We start from the raw sequence: 17,162 nt of genomic DNA on the forward strand, positions 1-17,162 counted from the left end.
AGAATGAAATTTTAATACTTCCTAACACCATATACAGAGATATACTCATAATGGATTAAAGACCTAAATGTAAGACCAGAAACTATCAAACTCTTAGGAAAACAGTCAGAACACTCGATGGCATAAATCAAAGCAAGATCCTCTATGACCCACCTCCTAAACTAATGGAAATAAAAACAAAATTAAACATGTGGGACCTGATTAAACTTAAAAGCTTTTTCACAGCAAAGGAAACTGTAAGCAAGGTGAAAAGACAACCCCCAGAATGGGAGAAAATAATAGCAAATGAAACAACTGACAAAGATTAATTACCAAAATATACAAGCAGCTCATACAACTCAATGCCAGAAAAACAAACAACCCAATCAAAAAGTGGGAAAAAGACCTAAACAGACATTTCCTCAAAGAAGACATGCAGATGGCTAACAAACACATGAAAAGATGCTCAACATCGCCCATTATTAGAGAAATGCAAATCAAAACTACAGTATCACCTCGCACCCGTCAGAATGGCCATCAAAAAGTCTACAAACAATAAATGCTGTAGAGGGTGTGGAGAACTGGGAATGTTCTTGTACTGTTGGTGGGAATGTAAATTGATACAGCTACTGTGGAAGACAGTGTGGAGATTCCTTAAAAAACTAGGAATAAAACCACCATATGACCCAGCAATCCCACTCCTAGGCATATAACTTGAGGAAACCAAAATTGAAAAAGACACATGTATCCTACTGTTTATTGCAGCACTATTTACGATAGCTAGAACATGGAAGCAACCTAGATGTCCATCAACAAATGAATGGATAAAGAAATTGTGGTGCATATAAACAATGGAATATTCAGATCAGATCAGATCAGTCGCTCAGTCGTGTCCGACTCTTTGTGACCCCATGAATCTCAGCACGCCAGGCCTCCCTGTCCATCACCAACTCCTGGAGTTCACTCAGACTCATGTCCATCAAGTCAGTAATGCCATCCAGCCATCTCATCCTCTGTCGTCCCCTTCTCCTCTTGCCCCCAATCCCTCCCAGCATCAGAGTCTTTTCCAATGAGTCAGCTCTTCGCATGAGGTGGCCAAAGTACTGGAGTTTGAGCTTTAGCATCATTCCTTCCAAAGAAATCCCAGGGCTAACCTCCTTCAGAATGGACTGGTTGGATCTCCTTGCAGTCCAAGGGACTCTCAAGAGTCTTCTCCAACACCACAGTTCAAAAGCATCCATTCTTCGGCGTTCAGCCTTCTTCACAGTTCAACTCTCACATCCATACATGACCACAGGAAAAACCATAGCCTTGACTAGATGGACCTTTGTTGGCAAAGTAATATCTCTGCTTTTCAATATGCTATCTAGGTTGGTCATAACTACTCAGCCATAAAAAGGAACACATCTGAGTCAGTTCTGATAAGGTGGATGAACCTAGAACCTATTATGCAGAGTGAAGTGAGTCAGAAAGAGAAAGATAAATATCATGTTCTAACATACATATACAGAATCTAGAACAATGGTACTGAAGAATTTATTTTCAGGGCAGCAGTGAAGAAACAGACATGGAGAATAGACTTATGGACATGGGGCAAGAGGAGGAGAGGGTGAGATGTATGGCAAGAGTAACATGGAAGCTTACATTACCATATGTAAAATAGACAGCCAATGGGAATTTTCTGTATAGCTCAGGAAACTCAAACAGGGGCTCTGTATCAAACTAGAGGGGTGGGATGGGGAGGGATATGGGAGGGAGGTTCAAAAGGGAGGGGATATATGTATACCTATGGCTGATTCATGCTCAGATCTGACAGAAAACAACAAAATTCTGTAAAGCAACTATCCTTCAATAAAAAAATAAAAAGAAAAAATGGTATATATGTACCATGGAATATTACTCAGCCATAAAAATGAATGGAATAATGCCATTTGCAGCAAAACAAATGGACCTAAAGATTATAATTCTAGGTGAAGTAAGTCAGACAGGGAAAGACAAATATCATATGATATCACTTACATGTGGAAGCTAGAAAATTGTTACAAATGAATTTATTTATAAAACAGAAATAGACTTAAAGACAGAAAACAAACTTATCATTACCAAAGGGGAAAATAAGATGGGAAGGATAGAATAGAAATTTGGGATTAGCAGATACACACTGCTATATATAAAATAAATAACCAACAAGGACCTACTGCATAGCAGGTCTATACTTGATAACAGGGAACTATACTTGATATCTTATAATAACCTATAATGGAAAAGAATCTTAAAAAGAATATGTATATATAAATAACTGAATATGTACATATATGTTCCCTCTACAGTACACCTGAGACGTAAATAAACTATACTTCAATTAAAAAAAGGTAAAAAATCAGTTTCCTAAAAAGAAAAAAAGGCAAAGTTAAAAGTTGTGTATTTACTTTCAGCCTTTGTATAGATGCAAATATGAAAGAGAACATCAAATTCACCATTCATCACACAAAACATTCATAGCTGGAATCCTGTAGAGAGATTTATCTCCTTTCTCTGTGCTTTGGCATTTAAACAGAGTGAGAGGATGATTAAACCACACCAGAAATTCACACTAAGATACTGGTCACATAATATGTGGAACTCCTCTATAGAGTGTTTGCATTTTTAAAAGGGGATTGAAGTGAGCATTCAACCAGAATGAACAATCTTGAAATGTTTTTGAATAAAGGAATCATTTTAAAATGTTAGTTGAAGATTGGGCACTGTCTTTCCAAGGTGATTAATATCATCACATGATTTAGGGTACAGCCTAAATCAGTACAGTAATAACACAACTTAAAAAAAGAAAAAAAATATTAAAACAGAAAAGCCTGCTCATAAAATCAGCACACTTCCCCCCACCCTCATCTAAGCTGATTTTAAATTCTTCTCTAATTGTATATGTATTTTCTTTCATGCCCCAGTCCAGTTCCCAAACCTGGTTATACAACAGACCTACTAGAGGAGCATTTACATGCTTTTATTAGAAAATAATACATTTCATGGGTACATTTTTATGTTTAAAGTTGCTCAGTCGTGTCCGACTCTTTGCAATCCCACGGATTATACAGTCCATGGAATTCTCCAGGCCAGAATACTGTAGTGGATAGCCTTTCCCTTCTCCAGGGGATCTTCCCAATTCAGGGATTGAACCCAGGTCTCTGGCATTGCGGGTTGATACTTTACTAGCTGATCTATCAGGGAAGCCCAAGAATATGGGGGTGGGTAGCCTATCTCTTTTCCAGGCTATCTTCCCGACCGAGGAATTGACCCAGGGTCTCCTGCATTGCAGGGGGATTCTTTACCAACTGAGCTATCAGGGAAGCCAAAAATCTGACACTTGTAGTTTGTTTCATCCTGCCGCTTAAAAGAGAGATAAAAAATGTGACACTTGCAGCCTATCCACCATTTGGAGACCTCTAGCCTTCCTGCCTATTACCTTCTCATCCCCCACTTTTCTTTTAGGAGAATTATGCTGCATAGGGAAAGGAGCATCGTTTTCTTTCCATAACTGCTTTCATGGAAAAAATACATTCAAATTGTCAGAATTGCATCAAATAAAGTGTAAAATTCTGCCATTCTTATTCTACTCCCAGGAGTCCAACCATCTCATCCTCTGTTGTCCCCTTCTCCTCCTGCCCTCAATCTTTCCCAGCATCAGGGTCTTTTCAAATGAGTCAGCTCTTCACATCAGGTGGCCAAAGTATTGGAGTTTCAGTTCAACATCAGTCCTTCCAATGAACACCCAGGACTGATCTTTAGGATGGACTGGTTGGATCTCCTTGCAGCCCAAGGGACTTTCAAGAGTCTTCTCCAACACCACAGTTCAAAAGCATCAGTTCTTTGGGACTCAGCTTTCTTTATGATCCAACTCTCCCATCTATCCATGACTACTGGATAAACCATAGCTTTGACTAGACAGACCTTTGTCAGCTAAGTAATGTCTCTGCTTTTTAATATGCTGTCTAGGTTGGTCATAACTTTTCTTCCAAGGAGCAAGCATCTTTTAGTTTTGTAGCTGCAGTCACCATCTGTGGTGATTTTGAAGCCCCCAAAATAAAATCTGTCGCTGTTTCCATTGTTTCCCCATTTATTTGCCTAGAAGTGATGGGACTGGGTGCCATGATCTTAGTCTTTACAATGTTGAACTTTAAGCCAGCTTTTTCACTCTCCTTTTTCACTTTCATCAAAAGGCTCTTCAGTTCCTCTTCACTTTCTGCCATAATGGCGGTGTCATCTGCATATCTGAGGTTGTTGATACTTCTCCCGGCAGTCTTGATTCCAGCTTGAGCTTCCCAATAATGGGGTTTGAACAGCTAAGTGGCTCCCCAGGCAGGAGGTCCCAGCATTTGGTATGATGTACTCTGCATAGAAGTTAAATAAGAAGGGTAACAATATATAGACTTGATGGCATCTGGTCCCATCACTTCATGGGAAATAGATGGGGAAACAGTGGAAACAGTGTCAGACTTTATTTTTGGGGCTCCAAAATCACTGCAGATGGTGATTGCAGCCATGAAATTAAAAGACACTTACTCCTTGGAAGGAAAGTTATGACCAACCTAGATAGCATATTAAAAAGCAGAGACATTATTTGCCAACAAAGGTTCGTCTAGTCAAGGCTATGGTTTTTCCTGTGGTCATGTATGGATGTGAGAGTTGGACTGTGAAGAAGGCTGAGCGCCGAAGAATGGATGCTTTTGAACTGTGGTGTTGGAGAAGACTCTTGAGAGTCCCTTGGACTGCAAGGAGATCCAACCAGTCCATTCTAATGGAGATCAGCCTTGGGATTTCTTTGGAAGGAATGATGCTAAAGCTGAAACTCCAGTACTTTGGCTACCTTATGTGAAGAGTTGACTCATTGGAAAAGACTGTGATGCTGGGAGGGATTGGGGGCAAGAGGAGAAGGGGATGACAGAGGATGAGATGGCTGGATGGCATCACTGACTCGATGGACATGAGTCTGAGTGAACTCCAGGAGTTGGTGATGGACAGGGAGGCCTGGTGTGCTGCGATTCATGGGGTTGCAAAGAGTCGGACACGACTGAGCAACTGATCTGATCTGATCTGATGTACTCCTTTCCCAATTTGGAATCAGTCCGTTGTTCCATGTCTGGTTCTAACTGTGGTTTCTTGATCTGCATACAGATTTCTCAGGAGGCAGGTAAGGTGGTCTGATATTCCCATCTCCTTAAGAATTTTCCAGTTTGTTGTGATCCACAAAGTCAAAGGCTTTGGCTTTAAGTTTTTTTCTTTAAGTGAAGATACACATAAGGTGTAAGACACACTGTCATGGCAGAGTATCATCAACCCAAGTGACTAACATGGTGTGTCGTACAATGTGAAGTACCTTTTGGGGGTAAGAAGGAACAGATGTAGAAACAATGGAAGGTTGGCTGTTTCCTGGAATAGGTGAGAACTTTACACAGAGGCAGCAAAGAGCTCTGCTTGGACAGCAATATTGTCAGTCACAGTTCAGGGTTTTCAGTTCAATCACAGAGAGACTCTGGTTGATTCTGAGCCAAAAATGAATTTGTTGCAAGGATTGGGGCAGCCCAGGCAATCAACTGGAAGGCTGTGCTCTGAGGTAAAAGACTGGGCAGCAGCCAGGAATGGGTCCGGAATCACAGGGCTGACCCCAGCAGGACCAAGCCCAAACACCATAGCTTACACCACAGACCAAGGTGACATCTGGATCTCTCAGGTGCTGCAGGCACTGCTGCCAGTGTCCACCCCCGGAACCTCTGCTCTGCCTATAACTGCCACCGTGTCCAGAGAGGGGCCTCTTCTGCCTTGTTTGCATCACTAGCTACAGACTTAGGCCAAGCAGACGCATCTCGGCAACAGAATTTGGGTCTCCTCTCACATCCATCTGCAAAGAAGGTGGAGAAGGCAAATGCACAGCACCATAAGCTTCTCTAGCAGATCTTAAGGTGAACAGCTCCCCACATGGAAGAAGATTCAGATGCAAGTTGGTTGAATGTCTGCTCTGGTGACCTAGTGCTCACAGGGACCCAAGTAAGTATTGTGATGACTATGAACACATTTCAAATATTTCATGAAGGCTGCCAAAACTTCTAGTGCTCGAAAGTGTTTCTTAAGCCCCAGGAAGCTGAGTCACTCTTTTAGTCCGCATACATAGCCTAAGCGCCTTAAGTTCTGAGTATACAAATTTGGAAGTGAGGGCTGTGCCTTCTCTTGACCTGTTGTACCACATGCTGTTTATATTAAAAAAAATTGTCTTGTGGCTGGATAGTGTATCTGTGTGTCTATGAGTCTAAGTGTCTGTGTGTGGGAGGGGGAAGTTGGGGCTGTTATGCTTTCTCTAAAAATAGGCCAAAAGAAAGATCTGGAAGAAAAAAGCCACATCTTATTCAGAAAATGTGTTAGTTTGCTAGGACTGCCATTACAAAACACCACGGATTGGTTAGCTTAAACAACAGAAATTTGTTTTTGCCAAATGTGGAGGTTAGAAGCTCAAGACCAATGTGTCAGGATGCTTGTTTTCTGAGGCCTCTCCCCTGGTTTGCAAGTAACAACCCTTGCTGTGTTGTCACACAGAAGTCTTTCCTCTGGGCACCCCAGCCCACGTGTCTCTATGTGCCCCAATCTCCTCTTCTCAGAAAGCTGTCAGTCTAAGAGGACTAGGACCCTCCCATATGGCCACAGGACTGGAAAAGGTCAGTTTTCATTCCAATCCCAAAGAAAGGCAATGCCAAAGAATGCTCAAACTATTGCACAATTGCACTCATCTCACATGCTAGTAAAGTAATGCTCAAAATTCTCCAAGCCAGGCTTCAGCAATACATGAACCGTGAACTTCCAGTTGTTCAAGCTGGTTTTAGATAAGGCAGAGGAACCAGAGATCAAATTGCCAACATCTGCTGGATCATGGAAAAAGCAAAAGAGTTCCAGAAAAACATCTATTTCTGCTTTATTGACTATGCCAAAGCCTTTGACTGTGTGGATCACAATAAACTGTGGAAAATTCTGAAAGAGATGGGAATACCAGACCACCTGATCTGGCTCTTGAGAAATTTGTATGCAGGTCAGGAAGCAACAGTTAGAACTGGACATGGAACAACAGACTGGTTCCAAATAGGAAAAGGAGTACATCAAGGCTGTATATTACCACCCTGCTTATTTAACTTCTATGCAGAGTACATAATGAGAAACGCTGGACTGGAAGAAACACAAGCTGGAATCAAGATTGTCGGGAGAAATATCAATAACCTCAGATATGCAGATGACACCACCCTTATGGCAGAAAGTGAAGAGGAACTCAAAAGCCTCTTGATGAAAGTGAAAGTGGAGAGTGAAAAAGTTGGCTTAAATTTCAACATTCAGAAAACGAAGATCATGGCATCTGGTCCCATCACTTCATGGGAAATAGATGGGGAAACAGTGGAAACAGTGGCAGACTTTATTTCTTTGGGCTCCAAAATCACTGCAGATGGTGACTGCAGCCATGAAATTAAAAGACGCTTACTCCTTGGAAGGAAAGTTATTACCAACCTAGATAGCATATTAAAAAGCAGAGACATTACTTTGCCAACAAAGGTTCGTCTAGTCAAGGCTATGGTTTTTCCTGTGGTCATGTATGGATGTGAGAGTTGGACCGTGAAAAAGGCTGAGCACCAAAGAATTGATGCCTTTGAACTGTGGTGTTGGAGAAGACTCTTGAGAGTCCCTTGGACTGCAAGGAGATCCAACCAGTCCATTCTGAAGGAGATCAGCCCTGGGATTTCTTTGGAAGGAATGATGCTCAAGCTGAAACTCCAGTACTTTGGCCACCTCAGACGAAGAGTTGACTCATTGGAAAAGACTCTGATGCTGGGAGGGATTGGGGGCAAGAGGAGAAGGGGACGACAGAGGATGAGATGGCTGGATGGCATCACTGACTCGATGGACGTGAGCCTGAGTGAATTCCGGGAGTTGGTGATGGACAGGGAGGCCTGGCGTGCTGTGATTCATGGGGTTGCAAAGAGTCGGACATGACTGAGCGACTGAACTGAACTGAACTGAACTGAACCTTAATTACCTAATTAAAGACATTTCTGCAAATATAGTCACATTCTGAGGTAGTGGTGATTAGAGTTTCAACATGTGAATTTGATGGGGTACGTGTGTGTGTGTGTGTGTGCATGCGCATTCGCACACACACTGAGCAGCCTGCTTTTTCTCTACATAACTAACTCCTCCCTACTCTCTTTGGGGGAAATTGTCTCCCCTTACTTCACAAATGTGCATCACATCCATCTAGCTGTGGGAGTGGTCCCACACTAGATCAGAAGCACGTGATCCTATTGGAACAAAGAGATGCACAGAGACATACTTGGATATTCACAAAGGGGCAGGTGCTCTCTCTGTGAGGATGACTGAGCCAGACCAGAGGTCATCATTTGGTGCCTGAGAACAGAGCTAACACAGTGCAAGGCAAAGACAGGAGATGGAGAATTCTGGTGACATTGCTCAGGTTCTTGATGCCAGAAAGAACCTTGACTTCTCAATAATGAGCTTCCTTTTCTGTTTTAGCCTGTTTGAATTAGGTTGTCTGTTGGATCCGAGGATCTAAAGCATGTGCATCCTATTAAGATACAAACACTTCCATTTTAGAGAAGAAGAAGGAGAGAATTGAAGAAATTTGAGTGTCCAGTGACCTGCAGTGGAGAAACCTGGACTCACAAGCATTTGCTCTTTCTATCCCTTTTAATTCCTGGTAGCGTAATTCCTTACTCAGTAACAGTCAACTGATATTTGTTCAGTGAATGAAAGAACACATCTTAATCTTAGTTTAAATATTTTAGTTTAACTCTTTTTTAAAGAAAGCAGATACTACTACACAATTGATATCTTTATATTTCTAATATGATAAAAATTATCTCCTTGCACTCCTACTCAAGGTAGGGTTAAGCTAATTCTAATGCTAAAGTAGGCATATTTTGCATCCACTTCAGTGAGAAGGTTTAATTAGGTAGGCCCATCCTGCTGCTCTGTTGCGCTCAGTGCAAATTAATACCCTTCAGTTCAGCCTTCCCCTTGGCTTCCCCGGTTCCTGCAGCTTGTGTGTCCTATCTTTGGGCCCACACCTTGTACTCACACAAATGATTAACTACCGAGAGAGCTCATTTCTCCTGTATGGGGCTACTGGGTTATTTCCTAGAAGAAAGGTATGTGGGTGGATGAGCACTTACCCAATCTAAATCTATCTAAATTTCAAAAGAAATTTACATATATTATTTATTCACTAAAGTAAAGAAAAATGAAGATGACCCTGGTCTAGAAAAATTAAAAATAATTTTAACTAGATCACTGTAAAAAACGATGGTGATTTGGGAAGGGCTGTTGTATTTATACAAAACCCCTTTTCTCCAAACAGGAGAACAAAGAGATTAAAAAATACTCAGAAATCAATAGGTCTGCTGTTTTAATTTAGCCTTATGCGTAAGTCTAAAACTTTACCATCTTACGCATGGCTTTATCAGTCTACCTTCCCTCCAAGGAGATAAAAATAAGTGAAATCAGCATTCTCTGCATCTCTCTTGGCATAAATTATTACTTACCCTGAGCAAGATGACTGATGGTTTCTAAAGCTCTGTTAATTATATGCTAAACTCATTAGCGGCTGAAGGGAAGTCCTCTTAGAGCAGTGAACTGAGATTACTCCAGGAATACCTGTGTGTTGGTGGTGGGGTGGGGATGGGGGTTGGGATAGGGGTCGGGGTGGGGGAGGCATATTCTACTCCAAGAATGGTGAACATGTGAAAGGTCTATACTCTATATCAGCAGGAGCCATAAATGCTCTAATATATAATTGAAACTTGGCAAAAGTTTTGTCAGGTAATTTTTTTTCATCACTATCTGGGGTAACTTTAGAAGAAAAAACCAAAAGAGGATTATTCAAATATTAAGCACTTCAAATACAGAACTATCCTCTGGCTTCCTGTATAGAAAATAATAGATTCACAATGAGGGATTTTCAATACAGCAAGCATTTTCCACAAGTAGAAGCACTTATATGGGATTTAATAATAACATAGATTGAAGAATTGAGAGTTATTTCGACAATTAAGACTTTCAAAAAGAAACATTTCAGGAATTAAAGTAAGAGATGGTTTTTGAAATTGTATTTTTTTCTAGACAGTGGTTTGCTTAAAAAAAATTTTTTTTTTATTTGATAGTATTGATTTGGTTTTGAGGATTTCCCATCTTCTTAAAGCTCATGCTTGTTATTCACAGGAGGGATTTCAATCTTCCTAAAGTCAGGACAGTGGTAGACAGTGTGTATCAGAAAGAAGCAGAAATCAAATAAAGTTGCTGAGCACAATTAATCTTATGTTATCAATGAAACAAAATATTTGCTATGAACAAAATTGCTAATAAATGCTGTGATAGAATTCTGAAAATATGCCCCCAAGATTCCTGCCCCATACTTATCCAATCAAATACTAATCAAGGTACTGCTAGGAAGGAACTCTGCAGATGGCATTATGGTTATTTATCAGCTGATCTTAAAATAGGAGCTAATGCTAGATTGTATAGGTGTGTCCAGTGTAGTCACATGAGCCTTTAAAAGCAGAGGAGGAAGATGCAAGATAAGGAGGCTGAAGGAAACTTGAAGATGATGGATAGGCTTATGGCATAGATTGTGGTGACGGTTCACAGGTGTACACTTATCTCCATGCTCGTCAAACTGTATATTTATATAGTTTTCTGTATATCAATTAAAAAAAACAGCAGAGGAAGAAGGAAAGCAGAAGTGTTACAGAAATGTGGTAGAAGAGGCAGTAGCAGGTGGGCAATGCAGAAACTCAGATGTCGGACGTGTGAGGACTTGACCTGGACCTTTTAAGACGGCAGACCAGGGTGAAGAACCAAGGAATATGGGAAGTCTCTAGAGGCTGAAAAAGACCCTCCTCCCCTCATTGAGCAGCAAGGAAATAGGGACATCAATCCAACGGCAGCATGGAGCTGAATTCCGCCAACATTATGAATGATCTTGGAAGCTGATTCATTCCCAGAGCCACCATAAATGAAGAAATCCCTATTGACACCTTGGTTATGATACCTTGTTGTTGACACATTAATTTTGACCCTGAGAATCAACTAGTCTACTTTACCTGGATTTTTGACCTCCAAATACTGGGAGATTAAAAAAAAGATGTGTTGTCTTAAACCACTAAGTGTGTGGCCATTTGTTCTAGCAACTATAGAAAAATAACTAAAATACAAAGAAAATGAATGTTATGAAATTAACCCTTCACTTCTAGCACATTGGAGATGTTCAAAGAATGTCTTAAAACACCCTGATGTAACACAATCTAAGACAAACACCAGAAACAATGATAAAGCTGGAATTTCTGTCTTTGTAGCCTCATGAAGAAAAAGTTTTATCTATTTAGCAAAAAAACCACATATATTTAAGAAAAGATAATTCTTCTCCAAATATCCTGCTTGAATGGAAACCTTGACTGTTATTTCAGAAGAAAATAAAAAACTGAGCCTCTCCCTGTTCTATTTCCTTTTACTCTAAACTACACTCACATTTTGTCAGATGTAACCAACTACCAAAATTTTGTATCCTGAAGAATACTGATGAAGATATTTTTGAGTCTTGGATTTAAATCCTGATTCAGCCATTTATGAGCTAAGTGGGCTTGGAAAATTTAGCTTTTCCATATCTTGGCTCTTCTCATAGGAAAGATAAAGATTCTTACACAGCACTGCTGAAATAATTAAAAGAAATAATGCATGTTTTCAAACAGTGCTTGGCTTATAGTAGGCTTTCATCAAACAATACTGATTCTTTTTAGTGTAAGTGAGTTTTCTTTTCCTTGACTACTGTATCTTATTCTAGATTCCAGTACAGCTTAAGTTGCATTGCTGTTGTTCAGTCGCTAAGTTGTGTCTGACTCCTTGTGACCCCATGGACTGCAGCATGCCAGGCATCCCTATTCTTCACCATCTCTTGGACCTTGCTCAAACTCGTGCCCATTGAGTCAGTGATGCCATCCAAACATCTCATCCTCTGTTGCATAGTTGTCAAGAATACTTCTCAAACAATCCATAATGATCTTTCCTCTTTTTGACCATTTGTGATTGAGTTTCTTTTAATTTTTTGAAACTGACTTTTGTCTCCCCAACCTGGTTGGAAACTCCTTTGAGCAGAAACTATAAGGTGTATAGTGAGGCTCTCAGGAAGACCATACTGGTAGTTTTAAAATCTTAGTAATGTAGTTTCCACTTTGTTTTATTATGAAAGTCTGTGTGCACATGTGCTTTACTTTTCCTGTACCAGAAATGCCAAAAAAAGTGAAGGAAAAAAAAAAAAATCCATCCTCATTGGACCGGCAGCCAAGTCCCCAAGCTACAGTGCCAGCAATCTCAAGAGAGAGACTAATCCTGAAAGAACGCCAGCATAATTTTGCAGGCCCATGAGATTTGGCTTGTTCAGATAAGTTTTAGATAAGCATCTGCACTTTTGGTGGCCCATCTAAATCCAATCCACACAGCCAGCCTAGAGAGCGTCATCCATCACCAGGCTGGCACCAGTGAGAATTTGTCCTGATGGGGATTTATTGCAGGAAATAACCCTTCTTTTCTGCAAAATGATTTGTTTCAAATCCAGGCATCTTTACTCCTACAGAAAACTCCAGTGGCGAGATGCACAGCTTTCTGACTTTTTGCTGCGCATTTTAATTGAGCTTCCTTTCAATCACTGACTTACACTGTGCACTGTGGAGGAGATAAGAGGGAAAATCTGATTCACCCTTAGGGAGGATTTCATAAGGAAATTGGAAATTTCTTTAGAAGTATTGATCAGTGTCTATCCTGAACATAATTACACTCAAGTATTTTCCTCTTTCATGCATTCATGGGACATTTCTTTCTTACTTCACTTATTTCTCTATTCTTTCTTGAAATTTCATTATTTTTTAACTTTTTGGTGGTATTTTATCTTTCTGGATTCATAAAGAGGCTTTTAAAATGCATTCTGAGTAATCTCACTATTTATATATCCAATTTGCTTTTACCATCTTTCACTGTTGATGAGTGCCCACACTGGCTATTTTCCCAGGAAGAGATGAGAGCTCCTTTGGGTCTTCAAGTGGATACTTAGGGAACCTATGGGATCTGTGACTTCAGGTCCTGGAGAAGGATCTCTCTGCCAAAGGATACTTGTCAGTTTGGAATATCTTTTGAAGACATTGGATGCTTACTTTTTTAAAATGTAGTTTATTAGTTCCTGGTACTTTGGGAACAAATTACCACAAACTTGGTGGCTTACACATCACACGTGCATGCATGCTAAGTTGATTTAGTCATGTTCAAATCTTTGTGACCCTAAAGACTGTAGCCCACCAGGCTCCTTTGTCCATGGGATTCTCCAGACAAGAATACTGGAGTGGGTTGCCATGCCCTCTTCCAGGGAATCTTCCTGACCCAGGGATCAAACCCCTATCTCTTACATCTCCTACATTGGCAGGTGGGTTCTTTACCACTGGTACCACCTGGGAAACCCAAACATCACACATTCATCCTTTTATAGTTTTGAAAGTTAGAAGTCCTAGCCTCGTTTTACTGGCTGAAATCAAGGTGTTGGTAGAGTCATGCTCCCTCTGGAAGCTCTAGGGAAAAATCCATTCCTTGTCTCTCTGGCTTCTGAAGGCTGCTGTCATTCCTTAGCTTGTAGCTGCATCACTCCAGTCTCCGCCTTCGTGGTCACATTGCCTTCCTCTTTTCTATCTATAGTTAAATCTCTCTCTGTCTCCTTCTAACACGAAAACATATGGTAGAATTCAGGGGTCACCTGGACAACCCAGGATAATCTCCTTATCTTGAAATCCTTAGCTTAATCTCATCTAACTAGATCTTTTTTCCATATAAGGTAACATCCATAGGTCCCAGGGATTAGGGCTTTTGATTTCCTTTGGGGCCTTATCCAGCTTACCACATTGGGATAAAAATATTTTAACACTTAGCTTTTTAGTTATCTAAGGCCAAGACAGTGACCCTCATTTTCTTTAGAGTCCATTCACTTTAGAAAAGCTCATCATTCCACAGGAAAGCTCATTAATTAAATGAGCAAACACAGAAAATCTAAGCAAGGTTTTGCAGTATCTACCTTGCGTGTATCAGGCATATGAGGAGTGATTTTCTGTGCACCTTGCTTGTTGGCTCTCTTTCTTTCTCCCTTCTATCATTCTTACATTTCATCTTTCTCTGTTCCATCAGCCACTATCAACTTTCTCCCTCCATTCCTCCTTCCCTCAGATGATATTTCTATTTAACCTGGATGGAAAGAGAGTGTTCCTGGATGCTGTTGGTCATTTTCACAGCTAATTTAGATTATTGGCATATCCAGCTAGGGAAATGTAAATAAATGCTGAGGTCAAGCAACCTAATTAAATATGAAAAATTCAGTCAGTTACCTAAAAGTGTCCATGCTTTCAAAGGCTTTACTGGGTATGGAAATCCTCTCCAGATGATTGTTTAAAATTTTCATTCATCAGGGTGCTTGGCATACAGCTTTTGGTTTGCCCTTGTGGATTCTCCATTGATGATGATGAATAGAACAATTTCTGAAACTCAAATTAAAAGTAAACAGACTAGGGCCTCTCATGTGTAACTAATGAGTTATGGCCAATTATGATATCAGGGCATTCGTGTCCTTCAGTGTACCAGGTGCCGCCAGGTGGTGTGAGGTCAGGAGATGGAAAGAGAATCAGGCTATTGGTACTAAATATTTCTGATTTAAATGCACTGTACCACAGCTAGCTCTCAATCGTCAATGCCAACTGGGGAGATGGGAGGGATGAAAAACAGAATGATAATAATAATAAAATATAATTATCTCTGCTATTCCTTTGAATATCTTCTACCATTTAACCAAGGGAGTAGAAAGGGCTGAAGTGTCCCTTCTTTCCTTTGGAAACGCTGGGGAAGATTTAGAAGGACAGTACTGGTTACGTCAAGGGCTCCAGAGAGCTAAGCGGGCAATGAGGAAGTCGTTCTGCAGTTTTGCCTGTGTGTTTCACATTTTACCTTCAGTGGTGCTTTTACTTATTAACAGTGTTGACATGTTAATTATGATGCCATCTTAATGTTAAAAAGGGTCACTTCTTGGAAGTTAAAGATCTCTGTTTTAGCACAGATTCTCCTTATTTATTTAAACTGAAGTATAGTTGATTTATAGTGTTGTGTTAGTTTCTGGTATACAGCAAAGTGATTTTTTAATATTCTTTTTCATATTCTTTTCCATTATGGCTTATTACAGAATATTGCATATAGTCCCTGTGCTATACGATAGGATCTGTTGTTTATCCATTCTATATATAATAGCTTGCATCTGCTAATTTCAAACGTCCAACTCAACCTTCCCATGCCCCTCTCCTCCTCGGCAACCACTAGTGTGTCTGTCTGTTCGCTATGTCTGTGAGTGTGTTTCTGTTGTGTAGATAAGTTCATTTGTGTCGTATTTTAGATTCCACATGTAAGTGATTTCATATGGTATTTGTCTTTCTCTTTCTGATTTACTACGCTTAGTATGATAATCTCTAGGTTCATCCATGTTGCTGCAAATGGCAGTATTTCATGCTTTTTTATGGTTAAGTAGTATTCCAGTATTATTTATATATGCCACATCTTCTTTATCCATTCAGGCACAAATTTTCTTTATGCTGAGTGGTTCCCATGTGACCAAGTGCCAAAATGAGAAGTCCCATTTGTATTCACTATAGGTTTCCATTAAGTGAGAGGGGGCAGATGCTCAGGTCTCCTGAGAAATCTGAAAGCTCAGTCAGTGCCACTCTAAACGTGAATTGCCTGATATGTAACCCATTTTCATTGTAAAGTCACAAATTGGCTTCTAAACCCTGAGTTTGTTTTCCATATTTCTAAGCAGCTTATACGGATCCTGGATAAGCTTGGGTTTCTCAGATCTCATTTAGTTTTTATATTTCTGTGAACATTTTAAAGGCCTTCCCCATCCAAATTCTACTCTCTTATCAAAATTTAACTCAAATGTTTCTTGAAGTCTTTTCAGTTTCTCATAATGGAGGACAGTTTTCTTCTCTGATAGTCACTTTGGTCTACCATTTAATTCATGGTCAGTATGAGAGACTTTCTTAGAACAGTTCTTATTTTATTGCAATAAGCTATTTTTCTTTCTTTTATGGTTGTTTTTAGTGTTTTACATTTGTGTAGCAGGTTACATTAATAGGCGTTCAATGCCCAGAACAAGGAAAATATTACCTTGCCTGAGGCTCTACTGGTCAAGTCATTCCTAGGGTATTATGTTTAGTCTGGGGCCCTTTCTGAGGGACAGTGACAAACTAAAGCATTTGCAAAGGATCCAGGAAGGCACAGAGTCTGGAAATTTTGATGCAAAAAGAACCGGGGAAAAAAATCTGAAACCGTTCTACCCAGAGCAGCAGTACCCAAATCAGAACCTGGAAGTGCATTTCTGCAATAACTCCTTTGTTAACTTTTTATGCTATCGTTTGCTTAATTGCTCATCTTTAAAGCTAGGCCGGAGTCTCTGAGATGTCAAGAATAATTTCTGTTTTGTCTACTATTGTGTTTCTAGGCATATCACAATGCCTGTTGCAAAATAGACGCTTAATGAACATTTATTTAATGACTGACTGAATAAACTTTCCATTGAACCATAAGTTTGTGTGATGTTAAAAGGGTGAAAATGGGAGAAATCAAATCTCTATGGTCGAATTGATTTGGAAAGTTCAGTGCAGTCAGGGTTTCCTTACTGCTCGAACTTCCAGAGCTTCAAAAAAATTGTATTTTCAAGACAGAATTAAAATATGTTCTATTTTCTAAGAGTATTCACTTAGAAAGTGCTCTCTTTCCCCCTCCATGAAACATACTAGGGGCAATACTCCCAATACAACAGAAGACAGAAATATGATAAGGCACTTCAAATACTTGAATGGTTATTATTTGTAAAAGAAGACACAAAAAGGAATGGTGAGTAGAAATTGTAAGGGTACGTTTTTTGATTAACATAAAGATCTTGCTAAAAATCAAAGCAGTACAAACATGGAGTAGATGGGATCCCAAGGTAGTGAGTTCTCTCTTCTGTTTAAGCAGCTTTAAGCAGAAGCTGGACACTCACAGGGAGAGTTGCAGGAGTTAAATTATCCATC

Source organism: Bos javanicus, chromosome 5 (assembly GCF_032452875.1).
Source record: "Bos javanicus breed banteng chromosome 5, ARS-OSU_banteng_1.0, whole genome shotgun sequence".
Taxonomy (NCBI): domain Eukaryota; kingdom Metazoa; phylum Chordata; class Mammalia; order Artiodactyla; family Bovidae; genus Bos; species Bos javanicus.